This window comes from Anser brachyrhynchus (assembly GCF_964034855.1).
Source record: "Anser brachyrhynchus genome assembly, chromosome: 1".
NCBI classification, from domain to species: Eukaryota; Metazoa; Chordata; class Aves; order Anseriformes; family Anatidae; genus Anser; species Anser brachyrhynchus.
Window position 1 is genome coordinate 19,430,974 of NC_137694.1, and position 23,894 is coordinate 19,454,867.

A 23,894-nucleotide genomic window follows, 5' to 3' on the forward strand; every position below is an offset into this window, starting at 1 on the left:
CAGCTGTACAGCTTGTTTTCCATCCACTTCGCTCTCTATTCATCCAGTCCATACACGAACAGGTTGTCTACAGGGTTCTTATCTTGTCCGTTAGTTTCTTGTCTACAAGGGGGACAGAGTCAAAAGTCTTCCTGGAGTCACAATAGAAAATATACTGTTCTCACCTTTCCTACCAGCCCCCCATTGTATCATGGAAGTTTATCAAGTTGGTCAAGCATGGCTTTCCCTTGATGAATATATGCTGACTTCACCTGGTGATTTTCTTGTACTTCATGTGCCTGCGAATGGTTTTCCAAATTTAGCTGCTCCATCAAATTACCAAAGACTGAGGTGAGGTAAATTCAACTGTGTTGTTGGGCAACTGGCTGTTAGATCGCCACCAGGCCACTCTCTCAATTCCCTTCCTCAACAGCACAGTGGGAGAAAAAAAGAAGAAAAATCTTTTGAGGCATGATAAAGGCAGGGAGATCATTCACCAGTTTCTGTCACGGGCAAAACAGACCTGACTTGGGATGATTAATTCAATTTATTGCCAATTAATTAACACAGAACAGTTGGAATTACAAGAACATACCTTTCCCCATCCTCCTTCTTTCCAGGCTCAGCTACCTCCTCCCCAACCCCTCTAGCAGAACAGGGAGATGCCAAATGGGACATGCAGTCAGTTCATAACACTTTGTCTCTGCCAGTCCCTCTTCTTCACACTCTTCCCTCACTCCAGCATGGGGATTCTTCCGCAGGATGCAGTCCTTCATGAACAGGACTGTTAGTTCTGCTGAAATAGTATGAGGATTTTTCAGTGGCCTTCAAGGCCAAGTTGGATGGAGCTTTGGGCAACATGATATAGTGAAAGGTGTCCCTGCTCATGGTGTGTACGTGTGTGTGTGTGATGGATGATCTTTAAGGTCCCTTCTAACACAAACCATTCTGTGATTCTACAATTTTCCAGACAGCTGAAATGGGAGATACATTAAAATATACATGAAGATAAGGAGGAGCTCTTATATGATCAGTTCAAATTATAAAGCAATAGTACTTCCTGAATTTTAAGTTTAAATATATTCCTTTCAATTCAGGTTCACTTTTGCACACTAATATTTTTCATATGATGGACCAGTTTTAAAGAGTGTGTATGCTTTAGAATAGCTAAATAATTGCAGTGCAAAAATTATTACAGCATTTTTTGTACTTTCCCTAATTATCACTTCTGGACTAAATTCATAAAAAATGACTTTCATATATTATTAATGTAACTCCTTTAATAGCATTCATACATAAGTAATTATAAATTTTAACTTTTATTCATTAAATTGAAAAGGTTGAGAGAATTGCTGACATTCAAAGGGGTTTCAGAAGACTATTTTTAGCAGCTTCTTAGGCAAAAAAATGAATATAAAATCCATACAAAATTACTTGTATTTAATTGTTATGTTTATTTCTTGAGATACCTTCAGCGTAAAATGTGTATAAAGCTTTTTTGTTTCTTATTAGGAAATCTTCTCTTACAAAACTCCTTACTGTAGAGCTAGGATAGGTAACAGTTTTCTTTGGGGGGGCTGACAATTTCTATATTTTTTATATTTTTTCCTACTGATTAATTACATGTAATATTAGAGATCCTAACCACAAATAAGAGGCTGAAGAAGCAAAAATCATACTTAAGGACAAAATGATGAAAGCATAGGATAATTATAATTTCTTATAAAATATCAACTAAATCTCTGACTCATAAAAGTATGTAACACAGTGCTAGTTTCACCGGGTTTAGTTCCAAGGAGTAAACAGAGAAGGCAGGTCCTTAGGGCAGCAGACTTCTTCCTTTATTAATGTCAGAGGAGATGGTGATTATCCTTTCTGTCAAAGGCCCTTACCTCTAATTTGACCATGTTTTGTTTTTTTATTGCCCTCCCCGCCCCCAGGTCACAGACTTAGTTGTGTGGTATACAAAACAACATTCCTTCTTGTCCTTTTGCCACTGACAACAACATTTCCATCCAACTTTTTCCATCTTTCTTGTAGCTGATGTATGCCATGAGATTTGTTTGTTCTTCCAGGAATAAGAAGGAGGACTTTTTTTTAGGAAAAAAATAAAAAAGAGGTGGGGGGTGGGGTGGAACTATGTTATAGATAGTCTTGGGATACAAGTTACGTGAAAAGGGAAAAAAGTAGAACAAGGCCCCCTCCCAGAGGTTGATGTCCCCATTTCTTCTTGCTCCCCTCATCCTATTGTCTTATGCTGTTGTCCTACTCCAATTACCCTCCTGGAAAACTTGAAAGCCTGTCTTCAGCTTCCTGAAACATAGACTGTACAGCTGTCCTAATCTTGTTACATAATAGCCCTCCGTTTGGTGACATGTTCAGTGAATGCACTTCTGTCACAGTAATATTTAACATTTGTGTGGCCTCACCTTGAATATTGTGTACAGTTTGGAGCTCTACAATATGGAAAAGATTTTAAGATACTCATTTGTGTTCAGAGGAGCCAAATGAAGCTGGTAAAAGGTCTGGAAGGCATGTCCAGAAGAGGCTGCGGATACTTTGGTTATCTAGTTTGGAGAAGAAAAAGGCTGAGAGGTGAAATTGCTTTCTACAAATTCCTGAGGAGGGGAAGTGGAGAGGGAGGTGCCAGTTCCTTCTCTCTGGTAACTGATGGTAGGATGCAAAGGAACAGCACAAAGCTGAACCAGGTGAGGTTCAGGCTGGATATTAGGAAAAATGCCTTTACCATGATGGTGGTCAAACACTGGAACAGTCTTCCTAGAAAGGTGGTTAATGCCTCATGCCTGTCACTGTTCAACGGGCAGCTGGATAATGCCCTCAACAATATACTTTAACTTTCAGTTAGCCCTGAAGTGGTCAGGCAGTTAGACTAAAATAGTCCCTTCCAACTGAACTATTCTATTCTATTCTATTCTGTTCTGTTCTATCCTATCCTATTCGATTCTAAATACTTTCAATTCACAGACTGTGAATCTTGCTCTGACAATGATATCAAGCCAAATTTTATACCCTCCAACTATTCTTATTCTCTCTTATTTGCATTATTCATAGACTTCAGCAAAAGTTATTTATTTCAATGGATACTTTAGCACATACTTAAAGAAAACTAAATATTTAAATAAGCATTTGCTTAAACTGTTGTTTTAACTAAATACCTGTTAACTAGATAACATTAATTAAATACTCCTCTGCTGAAGATCAGCCTGACTGAAGTTTTGTCAAGGGAAAACTCCCATGAACTTCAGAAGAGTTTCTCTGTGTTGCAAATGAACTTAGTACTTGACTTTGATGAAGGATTGCAAAGATGTCAGAGAAATAGATGAAATACTGTGTCAGAGAAATAAACATATAATGAATGAAATTCTGATTTCATTGCAGTCAAAGACAAAATTCCTATAGAATGTGATAGGGCAAGGATTTCATGTCACATCTTTAAACTCACTGACCTGGATAAATTTTCAAGCATCTGACTCCTCTGTTCTTTCTTGTGCTAAATAGTATTTTATAAATAGACCTATTGAAGACAATAGCACCATTTGAAGTACGGCATTAGTTGGCATGAATAAAGGTAATTGAAATGTATCTATTTTTACTAACAGGCATGTTTTTAGCTGCCAGGTATATAGCTAGAGAAATTTACAACAGATAGAGATTTGTGGGTTTTGTTGTTGTGGTGGTTCTTGTTGGTGGTGGTGGTGGTTGGTTGGTTAGTTGTTTCTAAGTGGAAATATTTTTTCTTTTTTCCTGAAATTAATTAAAAAGAAAATCAAATCTTTACTTTCATGACATAAAACCTTATTATTCACAATTTTGCATTTTTTTCTACTTCACAAAAAAAAATAGTTCTTTTTTCCATAGAAATTGTTACACACCTGCATTTTTGAGAACACATCCTTTATTTGTAGCGTATTCTCTAACAGAGATTGATTTGATGAGTTTGATGGATATATTTCCAGTGTTCATAGATGAACTTTCATTTCTAAGAACTAAAAGATTATTCTGATTATTAAAAAAAAAAAAAATTCACTGATCATAACTGATTTTAAAACAGTTAAGAATGTTCTTTTAGTTCTGACAAGAGAAGACTAAGATGCTTTGTCCAGATCAGTGAGTCCAAAGATATGATGTGAAAACCTTACCTTCTTGCATTCTTTGACTTCTACAAAACCAGAATTTCATCCACTATACGTAGACTTACTTCTCTGACTTTTCAGACATAGACTTTTCCTTTATCTCTCTGACACCTTCTCTCTGAGAGTGGTGAAGCACTGGAGCAGGTTTCCCAGAGAAGTTGTAGATGCCCTATCCCAGGAGGTGTTCAAGACCAGGTTGGACAAAGCAATGTAATCTGGTGGGTGGCATCCCTGGTAATGGCAGGGAACTAGATGACCTTTAAAGTCCCTTCCAATCTAAACCATTCTATGATTCTATGATATTTGAAATCTTTTATCAAAGACAGATACTATATATTATATAATAACTTATATGCTAGGATATGTGTATATGAACAGTACTTACTTTTTAAAGTATGTTAAAAATATTTAGAAAAAAAAATATATAATATATAAAAACTCAGAAAGGAATCTTCCATCAGGACAAACATCCATGTAAAAAAACAAAAACAACAACAACAAAAACTATTTTTGGAGCTACTTGATCTGTTAATAAGTTTCGTGTACTTCATCAAAATTTTGGACAATGTTTCATGCATTACAGTGTATCTGGACTGTTAAGTTACATCCGCAATACCGCAGTATAGATCCTTACTTCAAACATAAACTTGTGTGATGGTGTACTCCCCCCACATGCTTCTCACCTTGAGTCTGGCTGCTACCTTGCTTGTACACTGCTTGTTGCACCAAAGGCCTTGCTCAGGCAGATAATGACCACATTATTGGCTCAGATGGGGTTCTGGAAAATCTGCCAGACAGGTATCTTTTTCAGCAGCTGATCCATATCTTTGGTTGTATGCATATAACTCTTAGACATAAACCATTGACCAAATCTGGGACTAGGAGTGCCGCACCTAGAATCATAGAATCATATAATGGTTTGGTTTGGAAGGGACCTTAAAGATCATCTAACTCCAACACCCCTCCCACATGCCACCCACTAAATCAGGTTGGCCAAGTCCCCATCCTGCCTGGTCTTGAAGACCTCCACAAATGGAGCATCCACAACATCCACAACTCAACAACCTCAGGTGGATCCCATCTACCCCCATGGACTTGTGACAGTCCAGGTGGGGCAGCAGGTCTCTGACTGTTTCTGCATAAACTATTCTGCTCCCCGTTCCAGACTACCAGTTCAGAAGGTTGAGTGGATAAGTGGTCTGGCTTGTAAAGACAAATGTAAAGGAGGCATTAAGAACCTCAACCTTTTCTTCATCTTCAGTAGTCATGTTCTCCCCTGCATCCCATAAAGGATGGAGATTTTCCTTGGCCCTCCTCTTACCGTTAATATATTTGTAAAAACATTTTTTGTTATCCTTAACCACTGTGGCCAGGTTGAGCTTGTGCTGGACTTTAACCTTTCTGATTTTCTCTCTTCATATGCTGGCAACTTCCCTGTACTCTCCCTGAGTTGCCTGTCTCTTCTTCCACCAGACATAAACTCTCTTTTTCTCCCTGACACTCAGCAAAAGTTCCCTGTTCAGCCTCGCCGGTCTTCTTCCCCTCTGGCTCGTCTTACAGCATACAGGGTATGCCTGCTCCTGTGCCTTTAAGACTTCCTTCTTGAGGAGCATCCAGCCTTCCTGGACTTCTCTGCCCTTCAGGACTGAATCCCAAGAGACCCACCCTACCAGCATCCTGAACAATTCAAAGTCTGCCCTCTGGAAGTCCCAGGTAGCAATTTTACTGATGCCCCTCCTGACTTCACCAAGAATGGAGAACTCTACCATTTCATGAGCACACTGCCCCAGACAGCTCATTTGAAAATTTATGGAGGGTGCACTCTGCCCCATAATCCAGATCATTAGTGAAGATGTTAAACAGGACTGGACTCAATATTGACCCCAAGATACTCTGCTCACTGCTAGCCTCCCACTAGACTTTGTGCCACTGACTTCTACTCTGTAGGTCTGGCTGTTTAGTGAGTTTTCCATCCATCTCAGTGTCTGCTCATCTAGCCCATGCCTCAAAAGCTTCCATATGAGAATTTATGGGGTACAGAACTTAAAACGGGCACAAACTGAAACAGAGGAAGTTTTGCCTGTACATCAGGAAAGACTTTTTTTGCTGAGTAATGGCACAGGTTGCCCAGAGAGCCTGTGGAGTCATTCTAGTGGAAGTTACTGAAAGTTTAATTGGGTATTGTCCTAGGTGACCTGCTTCAGGTGGCCCTGCTTGAACAGGAGAGTAATATGGTCTCCAGAGGTTCCTTCCAACTCAAGCATTTTGTGAATCTGTGATTCAGTTTCTTGGAATATACTAATTTAAATTTCTTCTGAATAATGTAGTGGTTTTTTTATCTTTCATACTGTGTATTCTTATAATATATTCTTATAATACATTACGTATATTTCATTAAATATATTACTAATTAAATTATTGAGTAATTTATCATATATTGTATAGGATAATAAATCTTAATCTTCAAGGATTCTTTTGTTACCTTTACCGTGAAATACAATTACATATAGTTTTGGAACTATTCTTCAGTTTCTTATTTGAGAGGCTACCACTTCTCTGTTGTTTTTGTTCCAGTTCTGGAAGTGCTGTACCACATTTTCTTCAACAAGTAACATCCTATATATCAAATTTACTTTCTTTCAAATTCATACAGAAACAAACCAAAAAAAAATGTTTTTGATCTGAGCATTAAAGATAAGAAAACCTTTAAAGAAAGCATGAATAGGTTTAAAGGTAGGCAAGAAGAAAATAGAAATATTATAACAACAAAAAAAGTTCTCTAACTCTTTTGAAATTGAAAGTGAATTGTAGAGAGTAGGAGGAATCTTCCCTTAATAGTACTCCATGAAAGTCTCAGATATATTTTTCCATCAAGATACATTGATATTCAAACACTTTAGTTAGTGTTGTGAAGAGTAAAATAATTGTTTCCTTAATAAGAAAGATGTATACTACTATATAAAGAAGAATATTAACAGAATATGAAAATAACAAGTGATGGAAAAAAAAAACAACTTGTTGATAATTTTATTTTTCATTAGAAAATTCTGTGACATATAAATACTACATAGCAATAAATATCTGCTTTAACTGCATGAGTGCATATAGACATAACATAGAGATGCAATTTCTCACCAGAAGCCCCAGCACAAAAATTGTCAGAACTTAACTCATCTCACTGAAACTGCCACCAATATAAAAAATCCAGGCTGAAATATCTATCTGATCATTATATATATGATAATGGTTAATGAAAATATTTACATGTGTAGGTTTATTCATAGAACCTGTATTTTAGACATGTGCCTAAATATGAATCACCATGATTTTGAAGATACATCCTAGAGGTAGCTACATCTTACAAAAGCCAGAGTTAGTTGTACTGAGTGTTTGGCAAAGCTGTGGCAGGAAAAAAGAAAAAAAAAGAAAAAAAAAGTTGCACTTTCCAGACCCTAAATAGATATGTTTCTGGGGAATTAGAAAAAGATTTAAACACAATACTGTGAGTGTTACTGTCAAGAAATGGTAAGTATTTGCTGGCATGTTTGTAAAGGGTCAAAGCAATGCTTTGTCTCTATGTCAGATGTTAGAAATGACAGTGTTACCAACCTGAAACAGAAATAACACTCGGCAGAACTCAATGAAGAGCTAGTTGTTTGTTTGTTTTTCAGTTGGAAACTTTGTACAAACATCTTTTTTTTTTTTTTTTTTTTTTTTTGCATTTCCAGAAAAGTTCTCCTTCTCCATTCAAGGCATATATCCAAAGATATGCCTTGAAATGGTAAAACATTGTGGCTAGACAAATATCTCTCTGCCTGCCCTTCAAGTGATATGGTCCACAGATCTGTTACAAAGAATGATTTAGCTTGCTTGCAGACTTTGGCAGAACTAGACCTGCCAATCACCTGTCACAAAGCACATCATAAAGAGCAGAACAATTCAAACCTACTTTCTTAAATTACAGATTTTTTCAATATATGCTTAGGAAAATGCATGATAACTGCTTCTATTCTAGAGAACAGCAAATTCCATCTAAATGTGTTCATAAATCTAAATATTTGAATAATGTTTCTATTTTTATGGTGGGTAAACTACTTATAACGAGAATGCCACACCTGTCGTTATTCTTACTTAAAGTGAAAGAAATGCTTTGGTAAGCACACCTGTATTATCCTTTATGATAAAATCCACAGACACATTACAGTGAAATCTTTATGACAATGATGTCATGTCTTTATGTGGAGTCTTAATCTTAAAATATAGGCATCTAGGTTACTTAAGTAACATAAATCTCTTCTACTTTCTCATGAGCACTAATGTATGTGGAAGAATTCTGTTAAAGGACGATAAACAGAATAGGTTAAGATCAGAAGATCAATACACACATACTGCTGAATTAATAGATATTTGCTAGCTCTCAAAAGAGGGCATGTAATTACTTTGCTTTAAAGAATGACTTGAAAGTTCAACTGAAGGAGAAACTGAATGTGCTTATGTAGTCAATGCTGTGATACTTGTTAAGGACTACCTGTCTGAATTAAAAGTACAGTATCCGTTCTAACTAAAATGGCTCCCAAGTCCCAGTTTAAATAAATAGACAAAGATTACATTTATACCCGTGTATGTAGTAATATACAATTCTCTGTCCTTAAGACTTGCTGGCACAGTACAACTCATGCTCATTCATCCAAATTCTCTTACCTTATAGAGAGGTGTGTAAATAACGCATTCAACCTAATAGGAATGATCTCTGATCTGCACAAATTTCCATTTTTTTCCTATGAAATTTCTGGGAGACAGATAGATGGCCAAAGTAAAAGTCATAACTATGACCAAGATAAGGACTAAACAGTGTGAATGAACGCAATCCAGCACTTCATCATCCTTAGCTTACATTAAAAGCTATACACACACACACATCTATTAGGATGCCTGTCATAGGTATGGATACCAATATATTCTGTAGCGATTCCATAAGGTTTGGAAAGTACATATTCCATTTGGTTGTAAGAACTGTCTATTAATTTCTTGCCTATTCTGGAAACAGAGACTTTTTTTGTTTGGACGCTTCTGTGTGATCAAAATGATGTCCTTCTGGAGAAACTCAAGTTCATTTCTTCATTGATTTAACAATGTTCTGCTTCAGCCAGTGGGATATGTTCTTCATAATGATTTGTCTTCGGGGTTCAGCAAAGTCAGAAATTACCACATATATGCATAAAGGAATAGTACAAGCCTTTGTGATGCTTGGACATATAAAGCTCTAGTGTTAAGTTAATAAAGCTTGAAAACAATAGCTTTTGGAGTTAGTAAGACAGACAGTAACAGCCTGACTTTCTACTCTTTCATATTGTCCAGCTATTCTGGTACAGTCAGATCCTGCCCTGAAGGATAAACAAATCCTTTGTAGACAGTGCTGTGTCTTAATGAAAATGGGAGGTGGAATATTGCAGCTCCCCAGACTGGTTCTAGACTCATGTTTCTTGCTTCTCTCCTGGACCTAACAGGGATGGTTATGCAGAGGAGGTATCAACTGGAAGTCTCTCTAACCATTTGACCTCAGTCCTACTTACTGAGCTCTTTTTCAGCAATGCACAGTAAACATGTAAGAAAGGGAAGTAAGAATCCTAACAGATAAGTTTGGAAAAAGTGAAGAATGCGATGTAGAAAGGTAAGGATTCCTGATAAAGAGATAAGTACAACAGGCTTACACAATGATTACAAAATAATTACATGGTGTAATCATTATTCTACTTCCTTTTTAGCCCAAATTGCATCACTCTCAAGTATGACTTCAGTATATTCAAGCCCAACCTATAAAATCATCACAAAACCAGAAAGATTCCAGAAATTCTTAAATAACATTTTCTCACTTACATGTACAGTTAGGCTGACATCACCAATATAGCTGCGGGAATGAAGGTCTGCAGGAACTATCTATCTGAGCCTGTGTTTATTCGCCATGATCTCCTGGCAGATTGCCCTTGTTTGTAGACCATTCTCTGAGCTCACAAGTACAGACCTCCTTCTTCTCTACTGTTTGGAGATGTAACCACAGATAGCCACAGAAAAGCCACTCTCTAATGTCTCCTCTGAACTTACAAGGCTAATAACCATGATAGGTAGAAGTTCAAATGAATATGATATTTGTAATTCCTATTTAGCAGTTATAGACAGGTACACCATTAAAAGAAGGAAAGCAACTTTTTCAAAAATACCTTATTTATTTTACTAAGAAGTAAACAGTAGCCGAAATCTACTTTAAAATGACAAGGGACAAACCTGGGAGACAGTAGTAGGGATATGTTGCAATGTATTCCAGACTGCAACTCTGGAGTTGATTTATAGCACAACAGCTACACTCATAACACTCACTAGTTCATATCCTTCTGTGTCCCTCACTTTAGATGTACCCAAGAATGTATATATCACACTTGTGCATGAATGCCTCCCCTATTCTATAAGAAAACTGTATTTAGCCTAATTCTTTTTTTGTAGCCTAATTTCATTGTTAAAACTTACTTTCTACAGTTTGTGTCAGCCTACAGTGATTGATCACAGCCTTCTCTACTCTTCTTTACTAAGGATCTTTCCACAGACCTGTTTTCCTGCACTTCTTTTATATCAGCCTTGTCAATACATCTTTTCACATGACAAACTGACGTGATAGTTCCTTGCCACCATAAACCTCATGTTTTTGTTTGGGCACTCTTAAGTATGCTATCTAAGCTCTAGAGTCATTTTTCCTGCCTTATTTCTGTAAAAGTTTTTACAGTAATATACAAATACAGTAATAATACAAATATGTCTGCACAAAAATATCAGAAAAATACTAAGTGACATGCTTAAAAAAATCCTACAAAGATATTTTCATTTTTCTACATTAATCCAAAGTATTCTCTGAAGTTTTACCTTATTAGAGGTTAGGACTTAGAACTATCCAATTTTAGTTCTCTGCAGAATTATTTTATAGTTCTTATCAAGAAGCTAACCATTTTTTTCCATTTATTTATTTATTTATTTTAATTACATTTTATGGTATAATAAGGGTACTGATAGAGCCTGAACAGTATCATTGTGACTGTGAACTGTAATTATTGATAATTGCTACTTCTATGTGTAAAATTGTCTTTTCACATGACACAGCAAATTCTACAGAAATAGCTCTAATATGTATGGAGTCTTTCAATACCTTTCAATTTCCTTTGGAGCATAAAGAAAAGTGATTATTTTTAGGAAAAAAAAATTAGTAAAATTTAACAGTAAGTAACGGTATTTTCTTGGAAGATACCAGAGTTCTTGTACAGCAGTGTTTTTAAAGAGACACTTTTACATCAAGATTATCTTTACAGTGTATCAGAATATACGGATGCATTAGTCTTATGTAAGTATTTCACCGTCTTTCCACAGTGTTTACTGACAGATCAGCTCAGTTCTCACAGCTACATCTCCAGCTAGGCAAAGCTGGTCAGATCTGAAGCCAGTTTAAATAAAATAAGGAGCTACATCCTGATGAGAAAATAAATAAGTGGATTGAAAATCTGTTCTACCATTACTTCTTGTAAGGAAGATGAGATAACTAAGGCTAATATATAAACTTGGCTCATCTCCTCTGGTCAGGAATATTACTATTCATACAAGAAAGGAGGACAAGGAAAGAAGAGCTCTTAGAAGCTCCCCCCCCCCCCCCCCCCCCCAAGTCTATCTTTCCCTCTTTTTGCTCTTTTAAATCTGGAGGAGTACATTGTATTTCTCCCTCCTCTGTTGCCACCTGGAGGAGAGGAGAGAGAAGAGCAGATGCTAGAATATACATGAGTATATGCCAAGTCGGGATCCAAACCAGAAAAAACTGAAAGTGTCAGCTGGGCAAACTCCTGTAGGAATAGGAATGGAGGAGGACATGAGCTGGTGGACGGACAGATGGGAAACAGTCCTTACAGCAGAGGCTTTGCCTGTGTAAATTCTCCTAGAAGTCCATTAGTAACAACCAGGAAGAGCTCAGATGTTAATTCCTCACCCATTCATTAATTTTGTTATTGTTACTGAGAGAAGTCTAAACTATGTACTTACAAAATAATGCATATGTGCTTTAGTTTTAATCTAAGATACAGACTTACATGCTGGTATATCTGAGGACTTTAAAGAAGCTGTAAAATAAAGGCTTCTGCTGTTACTACCCTATGTTATAGGCTAATACACTTGAGTAAAGGGGGAAGAGCAATTTATAATGATAAAGGCTCAAGATAATCTGGCAACAACTTGGGAATCATATCAGAAATAAACAATCTTATCCAATTTTTACAGCAACGGGAAAAGAAATATTGCTAATTAACCAGTTTCCTTCCACAAAGCAAACAAATATATAAATAAATCAAAATATTTTAAAAATTTGAAGTATCCACCAAAGCATTCAGATTCTGTACGGATTTGAAAGGCAGAAAAATCGTTGAAAGCAGATACAACCAAAAGTTTGTAGGATATTTTTACACTAAGGAAAATCTTAGGAACAAGAAAAAAAAAATGGAATGCTGAACAACTTATGAAAAACTGTGTTCTACCCAAATTATATCAGAGACATTTTGTACTATCAGTGGATGAAACTGAATCATATGATTATACATAAATATAGAATAGTAGTGCGTTACAATCACTGATTTAAATATTGAAAAATAAACTTCTTCTTGACTTTGGATACCAACACTTACCAGTTTTGTAGTATACTCAATGTAGCTGCTTTATGATGACTATTATTATTATTGTTATTATTATTATTTTATTACTGACGGTGTTGTTTTAGTTGTCATGATTTACTGGAATCAGAATTTAACCTGTAAATTTTCATGTTCTAGTATTCTTTATCTTGTTCCACAAATATTTAAAATGTGGCATACTTTTGAAGTTCAATTTATGTCCTTACTTAATCTTCCATTGGAAACACAGTAAAAGGTAAAAAGAAACCTAAATAAGTTTAACACTCTTTAAAAAGTTTGTATATGCCTTTCAGATTAAAAGGGAACATTAACTACAACAGGAACATTTTCTGTTTCTTTCAAGGAAAGGTCCTAGATATTGGATATTCAACTGACAATATACTCCATAAAGACAAAAGTTGTCCTAAAAAAGAAAAAAAAACTAACAGAAAAGCAAGGAAGTCATGCAGAAATGTCTCTACATCCAGTTTTTCTTTTTCTTCATGTATTTGAAAAATTCTAAAAGCGTGATCAAAAACTTATTAAAATCAAAAGAAAACCTTCACTACCTTTGTAACAGGCCTCAAATGTAAAGTTTGGTTTCCTAACAAAGGTTTTCTAAGATCCTCTGTATGGAATTAGAAACTTTTACAAATTAATCTATATTTAATGAAAGATATTTTTTTTTTGGGGGGGGGGTGTCAAACAATTTAAATTAAGATGTATGACAGGACTGGTAATGGGCTGATTGTCTTCAGATTTGCAGTTTAGGATAGAGGAATGAGTTTGACTTCTTTTTTTAAACAGATTGATATTTAACCTTTACAGCTATTCAAGGCCCCCTATTGCTGACAGTTGCACTTCTTCCACGTTGCCTGAATTTTAAGCGAGTCAGTAATACTTCAGGTTTTATTACAGCTATTTACTAGAGTACAAACACTGACCTCCACATGACAGTGGCAGAAAGACGCCTATTTGAGCCATTGATGTGAGATTACACTAAGCTCAGATCTTTAGCGGTACTTTTGTGGTGCAATAACTAACATTTTCTGTGCCTTTTCTTTGGTGGAATCTTTAGAATCAGACTGGATCCCAGACTCCTTTCGATATGCTCTGAGAGATTTAGATGGTTAATAACAAGAATTGTAGAAGACAGATCAGATATATAAATTATCAAGGAAAAAAGAAAGAAGAAGAAAAGAAGAAGAAGAAGAAGAAAAGGAGATGAAAAAGAGGAAGAAAGAGGAAGGAAAAAAGCAGCAGAAGAAGCATAGCAGAAGAAGAAGAAGCAGAAGAAGCAGAAGAAGAAATAGCTGAAGCTTATGCAACTAACAAGTTGACTAGTGCCTAAAATTATGGCAACGTTCACCTTGTTTCAGTACTTCAGATAACTAAGCTAGCTGCAATATGTACACAGGACAGTGCAATATATAGACACTGTCTTGGTTCTTCATTTGTGAAGAACTGGCTTCAGGCTCATTAGACATTTCTCATCTGAAGCTGGACACTGGAATAACCTCCTAAAAGGTCAAATAGAGTAGACCATGTTTTAGGAAGGAGGCTACTAAATTATGAAAGGAATAATATACAGTTTCATCTGGTGGTGTAAAGGGGCACGATTCAGTGATCAAGATCTAGTTTCCATGAGAACACAGATCTACCCTGTGTTAGTGAAGGCTCAATTCATTTAGCAGTTCCAGACTAAGGCATTACTGTTTTCCTGAGATAGTTTAAATGGGCCTGCAGATACCTTAGAATTAGGACCTGCTGTCATGACAGAGGAATAAGAGAAACAGAAACTTATTTCTTTTTGAGCTCGTTAGTTCAAGTGCGAAAGACAGTCTCCTATCTGTTACCCATCAAACCCAGCTGCTGGTGAAAAGATGGCAGTGTCCATCCCCACCACTGCAGTAAGTAGAGAAGGGGAAGGGTGGAAAGTGGTGACTTCTAGAAACAAGAGAATGGCTCCTACCTTACCTTAGGGCATGCAATACCTAATAGTTTCACTGCTGTCAGTGTTGAAAAGTATCTAGATACGCCTACTAATAATGAATCTAGTCTACCTAAACCACACAAGGCAGCTTGGAAGAAGCAGCAAGTCATTGTAAAGGGTGATTCCCTGCTGCAGGGGACAGAGGTCGACCTGATTTATTCATTAGTGAGCTGTGCTGCCCTGCAGAGTGTATTCAGCATGTTGCAGAAGCACTGCCAAGCTGGTCTGGTCCTCAGACTACTACCGTCTGCTCTTACTCCAGATGGGTGCAAATGATATTGCTAGAGGAAACCTTGATATTATCAAAAGAGACTACAGAGCTCTGGGGGCAGAAGTCAAGGGCATGGGGGCTCAGATGGTGTTCAGGCAGTCCTGATGATGAGAGGAAAGGATGCGAGAAGTAGGGCAGTGATAGGAGAGATAAACAATAGGATTGGGTGCTGAGGATCAGCATCTGCTTGGGACAGATGGGACGCACATCTCTAAGGAGGGCAAAGACATTTCTGCCAATAGGATGTCTGACCTCATAAGAAGGGCTCTAAACTAGAAAGGAGTAGGGACAGAGAAGATAACCAGCAGCCCTGTAAAGGAATGATGCAGAGGGCTGATGAACTGGCGGAATGGGGTGATGTGATATGGAGGGCTTCATAAAATCAATGAAATGAGGCTTAATCAGGGCCAACCTCGTTAGGTTAACTCGTAGGTTAACAAGGAAATGCCTACAAGTCACTGTTGAGGAGAAATCTCCCAAACACTTTCTAGGAACACAACTTGTGGGGCAGGGGGCCGTCTTAAGTTCCTGCACTCTAACACATACAGTATGGGGAATAAAGAAGATGAGTTAGAAATGTGCTAACAAGGGCAATAAGATGGACTTCTACAACTACGTCAGTAATAAAAGGAAGACTACAGAAAATGTGGATCGTCTACTGATGGAAACAGGTGACCTGGTTACCGAGGACAATGCAAAGGCTGAGGTACTGAATACCTTCTTTGCCTCTGTCTCTACCAGCAAGACTGGCCTTCAGGAGTTCCAGGACCCAGAGGCCATGTCTATAAATACCTGAAGGAAGGATGCAAGGAGGCTGGACCCAGACTTTTTTCAGTGGTGCCCAGTGACAGAACAAGAGGCAAAAGGCACAAACTGGAATGTAAGACGTTCTGTTTAAATATGAAGAAGCACTTCTTTACTGTGAGGGTGACCAAACCCTAGTACAGATTGCCTCAAGAAGTTGTGGAGTCGTCCTCCTTGGAGACCTTCCAAAGCCATCTGGACACGGTCCGGAGTAACCTGCTCTAGGTATACCTAATTGAGTAGGCGGGTTCAGTAAGATGATCCCCCAGGGTCCCTTCCAATCTTAAGAATTTTTTGATTCTGTGAAAAACATCTGTGCAACTTGTGTTCTTGTGAAATATATTGACAGGCCCATTAATAAAGTGGCATCTCCACATTAGATGTGACCAGACGTTCTTAGAAGGACAGGTGTTTTTTAAAATACATATTCTTTGGGGTTTTGCCCATTGCTTTCATTTCTACATTCAAAGGGCAACAGCATTTTGAATGTCAATGCAGATTGATGTCATCACTAACAGGATAAGCATTTGGAGTGGCACTCAATGGATGATTGACATTGGATATACAGCGAGTTCTTATTCTGTCAGAATTTGGCATGCTTCTAGGTGTCAAAGTTAATCCACTGCCAACTATTTGACAGGATTGTACTTAGTGCCTGATGCTAGTCTCCAAAATGTTCATGATTAAGGTTGCATACAAATGCTGTTTATTCAATTGAATAAATAACAGTTCTGCTCACACAAGAAAAGGTGGAATCTCCATACTAACATGTTATTTCCACATAAAGTAAAAAGTTGTGGCATGCAATACCAATGTGTTTGTGCTGAGTGTGAATTGGTCTGTCAGTTGTGAGAAATATTTTATCTATGTGAAGTGTAACATCAGCAAGAGAGCTCTGTAAACATCATAAGCAGCAATAACTGTCCTAGATGTACAGAAGGAATAACAAGTTGAGTTCTCAACATTTTTGCTAATGCATATAGGGGTAGGATGCTAGAAGATCTCTTTGGGATTTGTACTGCTTCAAGTAGTTCAACAGCTGAAAGCTGTTTTTCCAACTAGCTCTTGATATCATGATGTATGTAAGAAGTCTTTAGAAGACTTCTACACAGGAGAGAAGGAACCCTGTCTTACCTCTTCAGGTAAGATGTTTGGATCTATGCATTGCCCTGTGTAAATGTCTCATTCACACTTGCAAAGTATGCCTACAGCTGTCACGACTAAAACAAGTTAGTAAAAGTACAACAAAGCTGTGAATAAAAAGAAGATTGAAATCCTGTCCTCTCTTTCTGGCACTCTCTTTCCTCTTTATTCTTCAGTCTTATAACGTGCATTCTATGTAAGCACATACTGCTTTTTTATGCTAACAGTAGAAATTTTGGAAATTGCTTTCAAGATAGCAGCACAGAAGAGGCTAACAACAACAGATGCAAAAGACTAGCCAAAAAGAAGGTAGTATTAAAGGACAAGACAGGAAAAGGTGTGATATATAAAAGGATCAAAAGAGAATGGGATAGGAAGAGATGATAAAAGCAAAGGAAGTGATGACATAGACTGAACGTTTTAACTAAGCATTTTGTACCCTACAAACATTAAAAAAAACTCAGACTTTCATCTTGTTCTATCATACGCTTTTCACATTTCTTTTTATCCACCATCTCTCATGTAAAAAATCGTAAGTTCCTTGGGACGAAGATTTCTTTTCAGCAGTGGAACCCCAACTACTGACTGGGCCATCTAAGTACTTCCATAAATAATAACTGTGGTTCAAGTATTTTCTCTGTATATCATCTGGAGAAATTGATTTTCCTCAGATAAAAATCGTGGGCTTGTTTATTTATTTGGTTTTATATTCCCTGCAGAAAAAGAGAGACAGTAACCAGTTTGGGGTTCTATAACCTAATTATATATATATATGTATATATATAAAACCACCTTCTATAAGTTATTAAGAGCTCTGCTTTACCTTATGGTAGTAATCATTATGGTTTTCAATGGGATCTATTTTTCCTCTTAAACTTACCTGTGATCTAATTTTTCTCCTCTACCCTGTGTCATACTGTCTGTCAGTCATGTACAAGTGGAGTTAATACTGGTGTCAAGACAGGAAATGGAGGTAGCACTAAGAAAGGCAGAAGTGAAAAGAAATGCAGTTAATTATTTACATCAGAAGTGCTTGAAAAAGAAAATGTTTATGTCTTTCATTAAAAAGGATTTTTTGTTGTTTTTATTATGAACAAAATGTCAGTATTTCAACTCTTCATTCGTCATCTGCAGTGAAAGTAATACTAACATGTTCTACATTTCCTTGGCTTTAATAGCAGCATGTTGGGTTGGTTCTTTTGAAGCCATTTCACATCTAGATGTCCTAAGACAGGCTTTCTTTTTCTATCACATATATAAGGACAGCTTTCAAGTACTTTTTTTATGTTTGTCCAAGACTTACAGATGTCTGCCAGCAATGTCACTTTGTTGTTACTACACAGCAGCTCACAACTAGCTCTGTACACTCAAAGGTCCCAGGTATGTCCACAGTTGATAAGTATTGATTTGTTCAGTAAGTACAATATTTCTCTAAGGTGTCAGAAGGATTTTTTATCACATGCTCAATTTCCCTAATTACAAGCCTGTAAAGTCAGACCTATCCTGTATACCCTGCAGAGGTGATCTGTTCATATACATTAAAACTTGCAGAACTTAAAAATACTGGATACACCAAACTGATACATTTTAAATGTATTTCAGGATGCAGAAATAGTATTCTACTCAGGAAATCTCAGACAACTGAATGAGAGCTGGGCAAAATCACGTGAAAAAATAACTGTTTTATCTGATAAGTTCCAAAGTGCCCCCCACATAAAATAATTATAAAATTTGTTCCAAATCATACAGCTTTCTTATAGATGGGTTGTTATGCCTGAAAAAGCAGTCTGTCTACATATGTCACTGTGGAAAGATAAACACTGCATTACCCTCTGGCTTCTTACTTGTTCATAAAGTAATGGAGTCCCATTTGTCACAGGTTGTTGGTTACAGTACTTCCCAATCTTAGCACCAGAAGTTAGGTAAGATGATAAGGGTGAAGATATAGATATGTTTACAGATGGTCTCTCAAGTGGCCATTATACTGTTAACCTTTAGCAAGCAGCGCTTGAACCTCTTTGTCACTACACTCAGTACTTTTTAATAGATTTCTGGTCATAGTGTGGCAAGGGAAACAGCATAGCAAAGTGCTGGCAAAATTTATCCAGAGCATGTCCATTGATTATTAGTGTTTGCCTTTCTCCTTCCTGTTATTTGTTGCTCACCTGGGTAATTTTTTTTTACTTGCACAATATTTCTCAAAAATGCAGTATGTTTTCCTGGAGGAAAAACTTGAGTTTTAAGGTCCAGTTAATCAAACATATGTATCAATAGCACAAGTGCAGAGCTGAATGGAATTAAGTATTTTGGTATATGTATTTTTAATATGCTAGCCCAGTGTTATGGTTGTTATGGGCAAAAGGTAACACACTATACAGACGCAACTGAAAACTTATTATCTAACTGAAGTTTTAGGGGTCAAATAGTAGAAATTAATATAGAAAATTATCATTAAAATACGGCTAAAATTGGTATACATAAACTTTCTTATACTTCTGTCTTTTCAACAGTCTTATGTCTACCCTTCTGATGTCCCTCTGTGTCCTACAATTAGAAGTCTCCTCATAAGAACAAGTGGTAGTTATGATGAGCCATCAGCAGCCTAAGGACTTTACTGTGAGTTTAACGTTCCAAGTGAGGACTTCTCTCTCCTAGTCTTGAGTTGCTTGGGTTTATTTTTTTATAACTTATTAACTGTGGATTCCCTCTGCCTTCTCCCAGCCAAGTATGAGCATGGCACCACAACCTCTCCTAGGCTCAGCCCCCCAGGGGCTCTTGTTTGCCTCTGTCAGGGGCAGCAACCCCCTGGCTTTGCCAGACCCTTCCCACGGAGGCACTGGCAGAGCCCAGCTCAGGCAGGGGAGGCAGCAGGCACTGGCCCCTAGGCAGGCACTGGAACCAGCTCAGCCCAGCTGCAGCCAAGGGGATCCAAGGCCAGCCCTGAGACCTCTGCTCACAGCTCAGCACAGAACATTTCATTAATTTTTAGAGGCAGCCCAGTCTTGTGATCTTCATGATTCAGATGGATTCCTCCTTTCCTCCTTTCCCTTGTGTGAGAGCAGCAACTACCCCAAGTTAGCTGAGCAAGTATTGCAAAAGATGTGTGCATATACGTGCACATATGCACAATACACAAGACACACACAAGTTGGGCACACAGATCAACACAAAGGAGCACCAGCATCATCATACACTAGACTCTCATACACACCACCTGCTCCTGCTCTCTGGCTGATCAGGATGGATATCTACTGGCAGAGTGTGTAAACACACAAATAATATTGGTCTTTCCAGACAATTAGACTTTTTTTTTTTCAGTGTCTGCCCCTCAGCCGTGTCATCCCTCCCCACACTTTTTTTTTTTTCCCAACTGCATGGATCTTCTACTTCCAAGGAAATTTATTTTGAAACCTAAATTAAGAATGTAAGAATGCCTTGTTTCCTTCATCATTCTTATTGTGAGACTGCATTCCTTTGCATTCTCTACAGATCTAATTTTCTTATAGATCATTACTAGAGTAATTAGAGTACATTAGAGTACATTACTTTTTTTGGACATTAAATTTGCATTTTGAAATTTCCTTACTTTCTTAAATGACAGGGGATCCAGTTATCATCCAGTGTTTTATCAGTGGAAGCATTTTGATCTCAGAGATTTGGCTCTGAGATCTCATTCAGGTTTGCAGAAACATTCTCTTTACTTAAAGAAGAGAACCACTACATTCAGCACATCCATTACATGAAACATTAAAACAACTTTTTCTAAGAGTTTACCTGGTTATTTGGACAACTGAGAGATACTGGAAAATAAAGTGAAGAATGTGTTTATTGCACAAAGTTGTAAACTCTGTATTTTGTGCTAAACATGCCCAGACCTGTTTAAGGTCAGGTTGTTGTAAAGCTGGGGAAGAATGTTCCCTGGTAAACTTACATCGGTCCCACTTCACTACACAAACAGGAGAATAATGAAATAATAATCCTCTTTACAGTACACTGTAGTTTGGTTATTCTTGGTAGCCTCTTATCAAAAATAGTAAAAACAAAGTGAAATCTGCCTTTGCCTGTTCAAGTTTTGTTCAGAAGCAAGATAAGCTCCCACAGAATATGAAAATAGGAGGATACACTAATAAGGGGCAGCGAGGTCTGAATCTTTTGTGAAAACAAAAGCAAAAAAGCATCAAGTAATAACTGAAATGATGCTTTCTTTCAGATAAGGGGACACTAAAGTTTCAAAGATTCTGCACAGAAGACACTTTCTCTTCTTATGAATCTTGTATTCCCTATACAATCCAACTTGGATGGAATCAAAACGAGGAAGACTGCATGGTGAAGGGTGCAGCATAAAGTATGCTGACAGCTTCCTTTCGCTGAATTTACAAGTTTCCCAAACAATCCAGACTCCTCCTATGACACTGACACCATCCTCTGAAAGGTGCAGGTCTACCTTTGTGTTTCTTTTAGGGAAAAAGAAGGATAAATACCAGGCAGGACTGGACAAGAGGCAGAGATCTGTTGTCAGCATTTAGCACATTAACATCACTATACGAAAGAAAGTGCAAAATAGGTGGCAATGGCTGGGTGCAGCAGCAGATAATTAACATCAGGGATGTACATAAATCAATAGAAAATTACTCACAGAATCGCTGAATCATGGAACAAGTTAGGTAGGATAGTATTTCTAGGAGTCATCTGATCCAATTTCCTTTTCAGAACAGCTTGAAAATTAAATTCATCTTCAATGTTAAGTCAGGTTTTTCAGAGGCTTGTTCAGTCAAATTTTGTCTTTTTCCAGGACTGAAGTTTCTTCAGCTCCTCCTGAAAACTTGTTCCAGTGCTTGACTAGCCTTCTTGTAAAGTTTGGTTTCTTCACATATAATTCAAATTTCCCTTCCAAAAACTTGTGTCTGTTGCCTTTTATGTTTTTACTGTTCATCTCCAAGAAAAGTCTGGCTTCATTTTCTCCCTAATTTCCTGTTAGGTAGTTGAAGACAGCAACAAAATCCATGTAGCTTTTTCTTCTTCAGACTGAACAACCTTCCCAAGCTTCCTTTTACATATAATGCAGCCCACCAAACACCTGTGACCCTTTTCTGGACTTGCTGCAACATATCATTTACTCTCTTGTGCCATGGTGCCTAAAACTATGTACATTCTCTATAGACAGTCTCATAAGTGCCAAAGGAGGTTCAGACTGGATATCAGGAAAAAAGAAAAAAAAAAAAAAAAAACAACCTTTACTGTGAGAGTGGTCAAACACTGGAACAGGCTTCCTAGAGAGGTGGTTGGTGCCTCATGCCTGTCAGTGTTCAAGAGGCACTTTGGAAATGCCTAGACAAAGCAAGGCGATCAGCTCTGGGGCACACACGTTCCCTACATCAAGGCCACTCAAGACAGCTGAGTGAGCCACCGCACCTGCCAGCCCTCGTGAGGGCAGCTGATGAGGCGTGAGTGGAGCCAGAAGCGCCCCTTCTAAGTTGTACAAAGGTAGCTCCTGGGAGCACAGAGTATCCCTCCCCACTCAGGCAATTGGCTCACCTATTGGCTGCCTCCTAGGCAGCAAATCCAGACATGGTCTCCACCAGGCAGAAAGCTCTCACCAAAAAGACTGTGGCAACCTAGGCCAAGTGCCTGCCCCAAAATGCAGCTGTTCAGGACTCTGGTTGTTTGACATTGCAGGCAAGCCCTCCCCCTTCCACCTGCCTTGCCTCCCCAGATGCCTTTACACAATAGGTTTGAGGCTCTGGAGCTCAAGGGACAGGGTGGTGAGGATGTGGGTGAAGGTCCACCCAGGAGGTTGTGTAGGGCAAGGAAGTCAACTCCATGCCTCAAGACTTCCTCCACCAGGAAGGAAAGAAGGGTAATTGTTACAGGCAACTCCCTTCTGAAGGGAACAGAGGGTCCCATATGTCAGCTAGACCCTACCTGTAGGGAAGTCTGCTGCCTCCCTGAGGCTCAGATAGGGACATTACTAGGAAACTTCTTGGCCTGGTTTGCCCCTCCGATTATTATTGCTTACTGATAATTCAGGCTGGCAGCGATGAAATCACTGAGAGAAGCCTGAAGGTTATCAAAAGGGACTTCAGGGGATTGGGGTGGTTACTGGATGGACTGGGAGCATGTGGTGGTTTCCTCTATCCCTTCAGTGGCAGGGAAGGATACTGAGAGGACCTTGAAAACCCAGCTGATAAATACATGGCTGAGAGGCTGGTGACATCTCAGGAATTTGGGGGGTTTTGATCATGGGGAGGTTTACTCGGCACCTGGCCTGATGGCTGCAGGTGGGTTCCATCTGTCTCAAAGGGGGAAATGGATGAGCCCTGCCAGCCCAGAAGCTGGCAGGGCTCATTGAGAAGGCTTTAAACTAGGTACAAATGGGGACAGGGGTGAAATGAGGCTCAACAGAGATGAGCCAGGGGGAGCAATGCCAGGGTTGGGGATGAGGGCAGTGGTGCAACTGAAATGCATCTACACTAATACACGCAGTATGGGCAACAAAGAGGAGGAGCTGGAAGCCCTTGTGCAGCAGGCAAGCTATGACCTAGTCACCATCACTGAAAGTAGGACCACTCCCATGACTGGAGTGCTGCAATGAATGGCTATAGGCTTTTCAGAAGGGACAAGCAACAAATTAGAGGCGATGGAAAGGCTCTCTATATTAGAGAGTGTTTCAGTGTTGTTGAGTTCAGGGCTGGTAATGGTAAGGTAGAGTCCCTATGGATAAGGAACAGGGGGAAGGCCAACAAGGCAGGAATCTTGATGGGGGTCTGTTATAGACTGCCAAACCATGATGAAGAGACGGATGAGGCATTCTACAAGCAGCTGGCAGAAGTTACTGCAGGTGCCAGCATTTGTTCTCATGG

General features: G+C 38.3%; 1 long non-coding RNA gene across 2 annotated transcripts in view; it reads right to left on the bottom strand.

Annotated features, from left to right (window-relative positions):
* The window catches only part of LOC308188208, a 34,093-nt gene extending 11,618 nt beyond the window's left edge, over positions 1–22,475 (bottom strand). Inside the window, exons 1-3 of one of the 2 annotated variants that reach the window (XR_013945250.1) lie at positions 21,671–22,474; positions 17,915–18,013; positions 14,335–17,747 (exon numbers count right to left, since the gene is read on the bottom strand). This is a non-coding gene — a long non-coding RNA (uncharacterized lncRNA). Of the gene's footprint in view, positions 1–14,334; positions 17,748–17,914; positions 18,014–21,670 lie in introns of those variants that run through there. The other variant, XR_013945249.1, reaches the window with a different exon arrangement.
* Between the last annotated feature and the right edge of the window lie 1,419 nt (positions 22,476–23,894).